The sequence below is a fragment of the Homalodisca vitripennis genome, chromosome 1 (genome assembly GCF_021130785.1).
Source record: "Homalodisca vitripennis isolate AUS2020 chromosome 1, UT_GWSS_2.1, whole genome shotgun sequence".
Lineage (NCBI taxonomy): Eukaryota > Metazoa > Arthropoda > Insecta > Hemiptera > Cicadellidae > Homalodisca > Homalodisca vitripennis.
Genome location: NC_060207.1, coordinates 200,564,126 through 200,576,261, shown reverse-complemented (window position 1 = coordinate 200,576,261; position 12,136 = coordinate 200,564,126).

Sequence of the window (12,136 nt, the reverse complement as noted above, 5' to 3'; positions counted from 1 at the left end):
TATATTATTAGTATGTTTTAATTGATTTCTCCTTGTTTTCCCGATCAATAAAATATATATGTATGTTTGTACATATATGTATATGTATGTATATATATATATATATTTACGTTACATATATATGTATATATATATATATTTACGTTACATATATATATATATTTACGTTACATATATATAATATATATATATATATATATATATATACACATTGCTTGCTGAGAAGTCAAATAATGTCAGAAGAAAACTAACGATTTAAAATAAACAATTCAATATTTTTATATTATTATATAACGCAGGAGAAAGTTCGGAGAAGGAGGATTGTCATCCCAGCGCGATATACGGCTAATAATCCCTCTTATCGGAGCTCTTATATAAACACTATTACAATAAATACAACAAGCTCCTTATTAGAGAAATTGTACCAGTGTATATAAAACTATATATTAATATATATATATATATATATATATATATATAAGTTACTTAAACTTATATTTTTGTTTTCTAATGCTTATTTAATCACTTTAATATTACTAGGTGTATGCGTAAACGTTTCCCTCCCTAGCTAAGAGTTCCTCTCATGGGAGCTCTAAAACATTCTCATAAGAAGTTTGGAATATTATCGAAAAAAAACTTGTAACAGTAAATTTATGTTTTTATATCCAATATATACACAATAACTATGGTTTTGAATACACAAATCTATTCGTAGTTGTTGCTTTTCGATTCTCTAACAAGATGAGGTTACACAAACATTCCCAAGTTGAAGTATTGTTACATGTCCCGTAAAACTGTTGACGTTGTCTCGTCTTAATATTTTGCACCAGCAATTTACCGGTATCTAAATGGTTACTCAAAAGAAATTATTGGTAAATCCAAAATTATGATCTAATAATACCAGCCTCAAATGTTGACCTGACTAGAGGAAAAACTGTAGTTTTAAGCATTTTTTCATAAGATTTGTCCTACTTAGGCTATATTGATTTCAAACAGGCCTCCTTTATCTTTGAGGGGCTTTAGCATATATTTGTACTATCACATACAGAGAAATATACATATAATAGGGCATGTAAATCATATAGACATTAAATAAATGAGAAGTGGAGTTGACCACAAAATATAGTATGTTTTAATGTGGAAAATAGTTGAATTAGGCAAGAAATGTTAATACTTTATTCACTATGATTATCGTTATCACAATTTTGAATATAGTATGAGAGAAAACTATTTGTTCAATTAAAGTTCCCAATCATACACTATTTTTAATTTGGTAATTGAGGCGAATAGTTGGGAATATCCTTATAAACTTTAAACCAATTGGCAACTTTAAACTAATTGGCCTGGACTACAAACATTTGTTGGACTAACAATGCCATGCGCTTATCTCTTAAAACAAACACAATTTGTTTGTAACCTTTTTTGGATTTAAAAAATGTTTTGTTGCTGAAATAATATTTAGCAGTGTTGAAAAGGAAAAGTAAAATGAATGGGATGAAAGTTTAAATACATGCAAATTAATTAATTTATATGAATTCTTATCATTTTAAACTTGGTATCTTTCACACGTTTAGTACAAATACAGCATTGGAGGATGTATTGGTGGATATTGGGTGCAGATGTGTGTGAGATAGGAAGAGGAGCTAAAATCAAAATTAAATGATCCGGCGCGTGAATCCCCTCTTGGATTTCATTCATTACACGAAGTGTTGTGGAAAAGCTCATTATTAAAGATCATCATTTTTCCACCACAGTGACTTTCATTCTGCCTTTAAAGTTTGACATTTTATATTTTATAACATTAATCCTTATTCTTAATTCCATAAAAAAATTGCTAGTGTTGTAACTAGTGTAAGGATATTTTTAGGACAAATGCTAAACTACAGTAGGTGTGTACAACTACAGGTTACATTCTATATATATTTTTGTTTTCTTGAGGGACAGGCAGGAAAAATGCAATTACGCACGCAGATGGCCAGCCTGTAGTGTGGGACTCCCCTAAAAACGGGTTTACCCACTAAAAAACCTCCGCTACTCTTTAGGATTCTAACCTGGGATTGTTTATCACATTACTTCAGGTTAGGCCTAAACTTGGCTTAAGCCCGTGGGGCTTGCTCCTTATCCAGCCGCTCGGTCAAGGGATCTGGGCCACTTCGCGGTCCAGATCGGGTTTCTTTTCAGGGAGGATGCCCCGGACGAACTGTGACAAACAATCCCAGTTCCCCTCATCCTCCATAATCTTTTCGCAGACCGTATCCACCGAAAAAACACCGAGTTTTCTTGTGGCCTCCAGGCGGGGCCTTTCCCAACGCGGACAGCGGAAGAAGGTGTGTTCCGCGTCGTAGTGAAGTACAGTATAACGGTATCAGTTGTGTACTATGATAAACTACAGTAGGTGTGTACGACTAAAGGTTACATTCAATAGATAGTGAAGTACAGTATAACAGTATCAGTTGTGTACTATGATAAACTACAGTAGGTGTGTACAACTAAAGGTTATATGCTATAGATAGTAGATTACAATATAACAGTATCAGTTGTGTACTATGATAAACTACAGTAGGTATGTACAACTAAAGGTTATATGCTATAGATAGTGAAGTACAATATAACAGTATCAGTTGTGTACTATGATAAACTACAGTAGGTGTGTACAACTAAAGGTTATATGCTATAGATAGTAGATTACAATATAACAGTATCAGTTGTGTACTATGATAAACTACAGTAGGTATGTACAACTAAAGGTTATATGCTATAGATAGTGAAGTACAATATAACAGTATCAGTTGTGTACTATGATAAACTACAGTAGGTATGTACAACTAAAGGTTATATGCTATAGATAGTAGAGTACAATATAACAGTATCAGTTGTGTACTATGATAAACTACAGTAGGTGTGTACAACTAAAGGTTATATTCTATAGATAGTGAAGTACAGTATAACAGTATCAGTTGTGTGCTATTATAAACTACAGTAGGTGTGTACAACTAAAGGTTATATTCTATAGATAGTGAAGTACAGTATAACAGTATCAGTTGTGTACTATGATAAACTACAGTAGTTGTGTACAACTAAAGGTTATATTCTATAGATAGTGAAGTACAGTATAACAGTATCAGTTGTGTACTATGATAAACTACAGTAGGTGTGTACAACTAAAGGTTATATTCTATAGATAGTGAAGTACAGTATAACAGTATCAGTTGTGTACTATGATAAACTACAGTAGGTGTGTACAACTAAAGGTTATATCTATAGATAGTGAAGTACAGTATAACAGTATCAGTTGTGTACTATGATAAACTACAGTAGGTGTGTACAACTAAAGGTTATATTCTATAGATAGTGAAGTACAGTATAACAGTATCAGTTGTGTGCTATGAACAAGGAGGTATAGAAAGGTGTAAAATTTTATATGTAATAAAATATTTAGTGAATTACACAAAGAATAGTTATAATTTATTGCTCGTAAAATATAGAGACCCGAAGTGATAATGTTTTTGGCCCAGTACTTTGTTTAGTTTGCATAAGTTGACCTTAGGTCATTTATATAATCTGTTTAAATAATTAAGTACGAGGAAATACAACCATCTGATATCAATAAGTCTTAGAAGAAGAGAGTAGATTTCTATCCTCGGATGTCAAATGTCCGAAATCCTACCATCCTTTCAAATGTTCCATCATCAATAACAAACTTATATGTAAGGATTTAGTTTCAATTGTGTCACTGCAAAGGCTATTACTAATATACTGTGATAATATACGGTTCCACTGAGTGGCAGTGCTCGATAATCGTTTGAAGGTTCATAATAATTATGGTCCCTTTATACTAAAGATTTACTTCCGGGTTTACAATAAAACTCGTTATTACACATTCATATACTATAAAAACCCACAGTTTATTTATAAATATTATAAGTTTCATAAGGCCAAAACTCAATAGATGACTTAGTATCATATCAAAGTAGAATGTCAAGGATCCCACTCTTTCCTAATCATGGCAAACAAGCGGGAATTTTATAATAATAGTCAGTTATCAACATTTAAATTTCTCCTTTTGTAGACAAAATTAGGAATTAACTGTTGATTATTGTCGAAAAAGAAAAACAAACAAGCTCTACTGTTGTAAAAATGGATACTTCCAGCGTCAAGTCTGTGTCATAAATATGTACGGTATATTAATAGCCATTTCACTATTTAAGATTCTAATAATCAAGCTATACTGTAAGTACTATCTGAAAAGTTAAAATATATGAAACATCTTCTGATTGGTGAAACCTAGTTTGCCAATTGCTCCTAAATGCAGTAATCGGTTGGTTGGCGACGGAATGCTCCAGAATGGAATTTTGGTACCCTATTCTGAAAGATTCATAACTTTTATCTGACAAACTTTCCCGTGGACACAAACAATCCAGAAATGACAATGTTTTTGATATTCTATATGTTCGAAGCTTTCGGTACGAGAGCCTCTGAACTCTATTCTCTGAGGTATTCCATACCATCAATACAACGGTAAGGTACAGTTATAAAATCCCTAGGACTGCCTACACGCGTGACACAAAGTTCCTGAATTATTCAGCCTCAAACAAATTTCTTGAAATATTATAACATAAAGCTTAAAAAAACATAAAAGGGCAATCTTAAAGTTTACTATTACCAGCTTTGGGGAACTAAGTTGGGTGGTATTCAATACAAAAACAGATATTAGTCAACTCATAGTAATACGATACTGGACACAAAACAGCTCAGAAATTAAAGATATAAAAAAGTTTAACCTAAAGGGTTGCTCATTGACAGTCAGACCGAGAGGTGACCTGAAGGGATTGCGGGTTCTGATTGTCTGATCTGGACTGATTAGGCTGGCCTGTATCCGTGATTGTAATCAGTTAACACGTTGTCTACCTGGTTATCTCACTGGTTTGTCACAATCAAATATAGGGCAGTCCTCGTTAGTTGTATGATTCGATAATGATTTTTCCTAAGTAAACCTATCCACAAAGTACTGATGTTTAATAAAACATATTTCCTTACAAACTGTATATTAAATGGTTTTGTTGGAACTACACAGATATATTAAAACATTAGTTACACTAGTTCGTAACTTATTTCTATATTGTACGATTTATATGAAACTACGTGTTTATTTCCTGAATCTAAACAATTTGGATGACCTGGAGTATTTATGAGTTTATTTTTTTACATATGTCCTTTTTCTTTTAGAAATTATTTATTAGAAAGTTTTTGAATTTAAGCAAGGTTTCGTTAGTAACTTATAGTTTAATAGAGTTGGTATGGTAGACTCTTAAACATAAACTTTAATATTACCAAAGAAGAAAAGCTATGCTGTATGTAAATCAACAAATTAAAAATGTTATAATTATTCACGTATCTTTATAAATAATTTTATCAATAGACTATAAGAATTTTAAAAAGGTTGCATTAAAGCACAGATAAAAAAACGCCAACTAAAACACTAACTAGCTCAGACACAGCTCCCTGACGGCACTGCTGATGGAAAACTATTTTCATCTCTTTTTTATTATCACGTTATAAATTTGTAAAATGTTCCCTCAGATAGTCTCTATTCTGAAAGGATTATATGCTAGCAATTTCAAACAACTATTAACAGCAGCGTAGATTAAAAGTGTTATTACACAGTTTTGTCTAAACTCTTATTTCCTATAGAAAAAAATGTTGCAAGGTGGGTTTAAAAGAATGGTAGGATATATGCTTTTACATCACAAATGTCTTATACCTATTAATAACACAATTAAATAATTAAAGTTAAGTAGCTTTTCAAACTTACTTAGTAAGTTTTTTAAGGTTTATTGTTGATTAGCAGTCTCATAGTCAGTTAATTTCCCATAAAATAATGTTCTTATGCTACCTATATTTTAAATAACACAACCGATATCTCAACTTGTCATACACATTCAGGGTAGCGTAGACCAAAATCAAATACGTACGTATCAGACAGAACAGATGAAAAACATTTATTTAAAAGTATGAAAACTGTCCAAAGGAGGCATGGAGGCGTCTGATTTTCTCTTTAGTGAATCGATGCTCAAGTATGGCGAATGCTATGAAGTTTGGCAAGGCAAGGCGATCTGGTGTCCAAGTCCAGCGAGAATATCGTTGGTTTGCAGGACTGTAAATGTGATGTTGTTTTGGGTCCTTACACCTTTTTTCCATCTTATAATTTGGGAAAGAGAGACAAGAGCTACCTTGGAGGAATACTGCAAGGGAGGCTTTTTTATACTTGGCAGCATCGATAGGACACTTCAAGCAAAGATTTGGATCAGAAGATTTTTGCTGTAGTTTTAAGTATAGTCCCGAAGCAAACATGGAGAGGTCAACTTTCAAATGACCTAATTTGTCTCAGATCACGGATATTTCCCAATTACCTATAAGGACGATATTAAGGAGCTACTCGGAAGCTAACGTTACAGTCAGATGTACAATATAGCAGAGCACGTTTTTTTTCATCTGCAAGAGGAGGAATGTGGACGGGGTTTAATAGTTGGATACCACCGGACTCCCGAGAGCTGACATGATCAAATATGAATACATGTAGTATGAAGAGAGCGGAGCCTCACGTTGTGTCTGGTAGTAGTTCCCATTCCTCCCAAAAATATTTCCTCATAATAGAAATTCAAAATAATATGTAAGACATTTAAACATTTTGTTGTCATTGAGGTTTGTTGTATCGGTTTTAAATTTGCTTTTTACTATATGACATGAATATTTAATTTGTTTTTACCAACAAATACCTTGCACTCCTATTGAATACTTAATTTTGGTTACTCATTTATTAACCTACACTCTATATTCTATAATTTTCAAACAAATATAAATTGCTGTAATAATTTAAAACAGGTAAATATCAAATTTATTTCAATACAAAATAAATACTTGTTAAATTCTCAAAGTAAATATATTGAAAATAAACATTTTACTGCCATGTTCTACTTGTTACTGTACATAGTATACATTTTATACAAAGTAGTATAAAGTTATATTTACATTGAAGATTTTAATTTAGTGTTTAATTTCCATGTAAGTTAATTAATAAATAGTTGGTATATAAAATTTTTATATGTATTTGTTAGACATAATTTTAGAAAACTGTCTAATTTAGGATATTATTTGTGTATTTAAAAAAAGTTAATTTCTATTCGGTTAATTTACGTTATAACTCATTTACACATTTAACGATTCCAAAATTATTCAGACAATAGTTGTACAACTTAATTAAATAATTGCTAAATAGCAAGCCCATACAATTTCTATTTGTTAAAACAGGGCTGTAAAAGCACTGATGTGTAGACATTAGTAATTAGATCAAATTTCATATTGTATCACCACGTGTTTTAGAAATATAACGTTGCAAGGTATATATGGGTATAAATAGTTCATAAGATCCAAGAGTACGATGTGGGACTATGTGTTGGACACCGTGTTTGATCACAATCACGGTTACAAGGACGATTAGTTAGTTCACTTCAGACACAATAGTTTTTAAAGTAGTTTAAAAAAAAAAAAAAAAAAAAAAAAAAAAAAAAAAAAAAAAAAAAAAAAAAAAAAAAAAAAAAAAAAAAAAAAAAAAACTGTGATGTGTAGGAAATTGTAATGGGATCAAATAGCATGCTATGGCACAACGTGTTTGTCATATTACCTGACAATTTTACCTTTATAAAGAATAAAAAATAGTGAATGAGATCCAAGTGTGTGTTGTACACAGTTCGTTTTGGACATTGTACCTGACCACAATCACGGTTACAAGGACGATTAATTAGTTCACTTCGGACACAAACACTGAAGTCTAGTCAATAGTGCATGAGATCCAAGTGTTCGTTGTAGAACTCTGTTAGACATTGTATCTGACCACAATCACGGTTACAAGGACGATTAATTAGTTCACTTCAGACACAAACACTGAAGTCTAGTCAATAGTGCATGAGATCCAGGCGTGCATTGTGGAACTGTGTAGGACATTGTATCTGACCACAATCACGGTTACAAGGACGATTAGTTAGTTCACTTCAGACACAAACACTGAAGTCTAGTCAATAGTGCATGAGATCCAGGCGTGCATTGTGGAACTGTGTTGGACATTGTATCTGACCACAATCACGGTTACAAGGACGATTAGTTAGTTCACTTCAGACACAAACACTGAAGTGTAGTCAATAATGAATGAGATCCAGGCGTGCATTGTGGAACTGTGTTGGACATTGTATCTGACCACAATCACATACACAAGAATAACTTATTAGCTCAGTACGGGAGCAAACACCGATGTGTAGACAGTTGTGACACCACATGTTAGTCATGTTACTGAACCATAATTACTCGGTAGAAGCCAACTAATTAGTATGGTTTGAGTACCAACTCGTTTGATAGTAAAAGTAATACAATTTTCAAAAATAAATGTGTTTTAAATTCAAACCATTAATTTTTTATATACATTTTTATATAACTTTATATAAAATTATACAAAATATTGTTTTGTCGATTTTGAAAACAATGCACTTGGTATAAATTTGTAGATTGTATTTTGCTTAATCTACAAATAGTCTTTACTAATGAGTGAATGAATGCTCTATTACTTCATTTCTTTCCACTCCTCTAAACTTGATCTTGCCCTGCTCAACTCAAGGAATCAGACTATAAGTTTTAAAAAAGCACCGCTATTTTTATCTTACTGTACCTTATCACACATACACTGACTCCAGATTTCAGGAGTCAAGGCTATGTTAGTGTTAGGTTAGAGAAGAAGCGGATAGTAAATTGAGGTATTAGTACACAAAATACTTGTAGCTGAGCTCTCCCAACAATGGTATTTCTCGATAACTTAATATCATATATATATATATATATATATATATATATATATATAATTTGTTCTTATATATATATATATATATATAATTTCAATAAACATTGAATCACAAAAAGTACTTGCTCCGCCGGGAGTCGAACCCGGATCTCTCACTTGCCGGGTGAATGTGCTACCATTACACCACAGAGTGCTTACTTTTTCCGATTCAATTATTTTGTATTTGGCCGTATCTGTCACATATGCGTTTAAATAAGCAAACTAACATATGATCGGAAGACCAAATACCTGTCAAACGACGTTTATTTACATTCAATTGTATAAATGGCAATAGCCTTATTTAATTTCAATAAACATTGAATCACAAAAAGTACTTGCTCCGCCGGGAGTCGAACCCGGATCTCTCACTTGCCGGGTGAATGTGCTACCATTACACCACAGAGTGCTTACTTTTTCCGATTCAATTATTTTGTATTTGGCCGTATCTGTCACATATGCGTTTAAATAAGCAAACTAAACATATGATCGGAAGTTTATATCTTGTACCATATCTTATATATATAAAAATCTTGAGTCACGATGTATGTTGCCAATAAACTCCAAAACGACTGAACCAATTTCAATCAAATTTCACATGTATCCGTAATTTAGTCTAACTTAGAAGATAGGATAGTTATTATCTGAATTATTCGCTTATGTCGTGAATATAAACGAATAAAATGAAGAAAAGTTTTCAAAGCGCCTGCACATTATAACCTGCAATTACGAGATAGATACGTATATTAAACAGTGAAACACTATTTGAAGGCGCTAAGTTATGATGTATAATTGTCTAAACTAAATTTGTGGTTGAACTTAAAGGTTGAGTGGTAGATCACTTTGTAATAAAATACATTATGCATGTACAATACATTTTTGACATATTTTCTTGATCGTGACATCAAGGTAAAATCTACATCGGGGTTGGAAATATAATTTACTTCAACCAGAAATGCTCATACGCGGGCAAAACTTACGAAAAGCGTGCGAAGCCGCGGGAAACAGCTAGTATATATATATATATATATATATATATATATATATATATATATATATATATATATATATATATATATATATATGGGAGTGCCGATGGCCGAGCGGTCTAAGTCGTTGGACTTGGGTCTGAGTTAGAGATAACGCAGGTTCAAATCCTGTCTGTGACCATTGCACTTTTTATCAGTACCATTGGCCTTGTACTGTATCGACTCTCCCCCTTATTCTGTTTGATAAGATCCTCGCACAGGCCAGTGGCCCATGAGGGCGGACAGAATAAGGCTTAAAAGGAGATCGGACTCTCCTTTAAAAAAAAAAAAAAAAAAATATATATATATATATATATATATATATATATTTATATATATAGAGGCAGTATTTGCATTTGAATCTTAACTGGATTCGTAAGTGGACTAGCAGTGACAATTAATGTTCTTTTTATGCATATTTATTAAAATGACAACATTAAAAAATTAAAAGTACACCTTCAATGTTAATTTAAAGCAGAATGGAAGGCTAAAACGTAATTTTCCTGTAATTACTTTAGTACAAAGTTATAAGAGCCACTGAATGCCTCGTCTTTTGGTTGTGCTTGAAAGGAATTATTTACAAATAAACTCATTAAATCTGTCCACACCAACGATATAATTTTTTGTTGGCCTAAAGCTAAATGACTGTAATGTAATGAATTGTGTGTTTGATGTTTGTGAACACCAGATCGTCGTTGTTAGACTCAAGTTTGCTGAGGAAAAAATACACAAGTGGTTAGTGACCAAAATATATTCTACACATTATAACTTTTTACACAAATACCAAAGTTGCGTGGAACTGTCAACACTGGTACAGGGTTGTAGGCTATTAGTGGCTGTTACACTGTTGAAAGTCTGGTTTGCAACATTCTAAGGTGTGTAAAGTGTAATATTCAATTTTACAGTCCGAATACATCTGTAAATAATGAGCTCTAATTGTGAAAAGAAGATTTGCTGTGTATATACAGGTTTATAAATCTGGGGGCCTAGAAGATTTTTCATATGACACAAAACTAAATGAATATTATTTTTAATGGATATTGCATCAGTTAGACGAGTTATACTTAAAAGAAAGTCTATAAATTGTCAATTATAGTGCAGAATTAATTTATTAGATGTTATGAAAAATCCTCCCAAAATATTAAAAAAATACGGAAGAAATTTTACCTTAAATATATTATATCATATATTGCATGGGTACCGTATTTATACAAAATTAAGAAAATTGACTTGTTATTGCGTTTTGAGTTTACAATAAAAAATTAAATAATATTTCATTAATCTTTACTTTGTTTTAAAAACGTTCCATTTCAAGGAAATTCGCTTTCACGTTAATTTTAATAAAGGGTTAAAAGCCGTACAAAGTTATAAAAGTATACGAAAACATTACCTAATAACTGATTATATCGAAATCCAACACGATTCTCTTTAACATACTCTGAAAGATTTCAATTTAATTAAAAATATTTGTGAGGAGTTTGTATTTATTCATAAATGATATATTTTCTGTTAGCAATTCCATTATTAAGACTATTAATTTAATTGATCTATAATGGCGAACGTGGATAATCATTTATTTTAAATTAACAATACAATTATTTTCAATCGTCGAAATTGCATACTTAGAAACTTTAATAAATGCTATATAAAAAACCCAAACGTTAGAAGAGTCCAACCATAAACAGTTTAATCTTCGATATCACTATTGAGCCTATAACTAATAAAGTTTTATTTTTATAGGCCTATTCAAGGGTCACAGCTTCTCTGTGTACCTCTAGATGTTCTAAATGCTCGTGTTAATAATTATCTGCTTAAAGCGTATATCCTTTGTGTAAAAGTTTACAAAACTACAACGCAATCTGCTCAGTAGCGTGTATTAAGTGACAGTCATCTATAATCCGCTCGGTAATGCTAATTTCGAGATATAAAATATTACTATGGAATAACCGAAAAATATAATAGATGAATTCAGTACGAGAGTAATTTACAACGAGGGATATTTGTAATTTTGGAAATTGATATTTGGCAACCCTTGGCGACAGATGATAGTTAAACTTTTATTCCTAATAATTTGAATGATAAAATAAATTTCATTGTACTTAGATTTTAACGTGACAACGTCTTAAATTAGGTTGCGGCTCGGAGTCACTCATGAAAAAGTGTAACGCCCGGTAAACGTTACGATGCCCGTCCAGTGGGTCCGCCGCACGGGATCCGCACGGGATAA